The following is a 1,017-nucleotide window of genomic DNA, read 5'->3' on the forward strand; positions in this document are numbered from 1 at the left end:
TATTGTGAAAATACCATACAGAGGGGGATTATGTCCCTCTTGAGATCTGTCTAAAGGCCTGCACAGGTAACTCAGGCATTGTTAGGGTCACTAGAGATCAGCTTTCCTAGTCAGCCAGAAAAATGCTTTACCAAACCAGATTGCTAAACAGGCTACACTGCTATAGCCCAAGAAAAGGTCTGTGCAGTTGTTAAAAATGAAATGCATATAATTTCCCATTTAGAGCAAATAGTGTTCTTAATGACATCTGATCCTGGCAACCCTTGTTAAAAATGGGTAAAGTTAAAGGTTCCTGGCTAGGTAGGGTCAGCAGAAGATGGATCTTTGTCCATCAACTCCCTTAAGATCAAGAGACAAGAGTGATTTCTGGAAAATGAGGCAGGATAAATTAAAAGGAAAAAGCATAAAAAGCAGTGATAACAACTGTACAAGTGTACAAGTATGCACTTGGAAAAAATAATTATAAGTTCAAGCCTAGAAAATCCTGGCCTTATTTTAAAATACCTCTGATTAGTAAAAAGTTGTCACCCTGATAAATTACCCAGGAGGAGCCACTGCCTAAACTTCCTTAAAAGAAACAGTGGGAGTCCAGCCTGGAAAAGCCAGTGTATAGGCAGGAAAATACTGGGAAGTTTCACAAAAATCAGAAATCAGGTAAAACTTCTTTAACCACTTCGTGCAGAAATTGACAGGTAACCCAGCAGGAGGTGTGACAATCTACCCGAGTCACTGCAAGATACTACTGATGCTGCTGATGCTGATGCTGCCCACCGCCTTGGATAAAGTTCAAGGACAGCCTGGCACCATCTGGAGGAGACTACAGCATTATCATCCTGACCACCTCTACTGTGGTTAAAGTGGACTGGACTCCTTCTTTCCTCATTCCATCACCTGCAACTGATTCCTGTGAAAGATTGCTTTGGATCTGCTTAACCTAAGACTTGGGTTGCAGGACATTCTTTCTGTGGGACATAGATTTGTAAACCTTACCCTGCCTGACCTGGGAAAGAAAGTTCA

Source organism: Dipodomys merriami, unplaced genomic scaffold, assembly GCF_024711535.1.
Source record: "Dipodomys merriami isolate MVZ:Mamm:240054 unplaced genomic scaffold, mDipMer1.0.p SCAF_130, whole genome shotgun sequence".
NCBI classification, from domain to species: Eukaryota; Metazoa; Chordata; class Mammalia; order Rodentia; family Heteromyidae; genus Dipodomys; species Dipodomys merriami.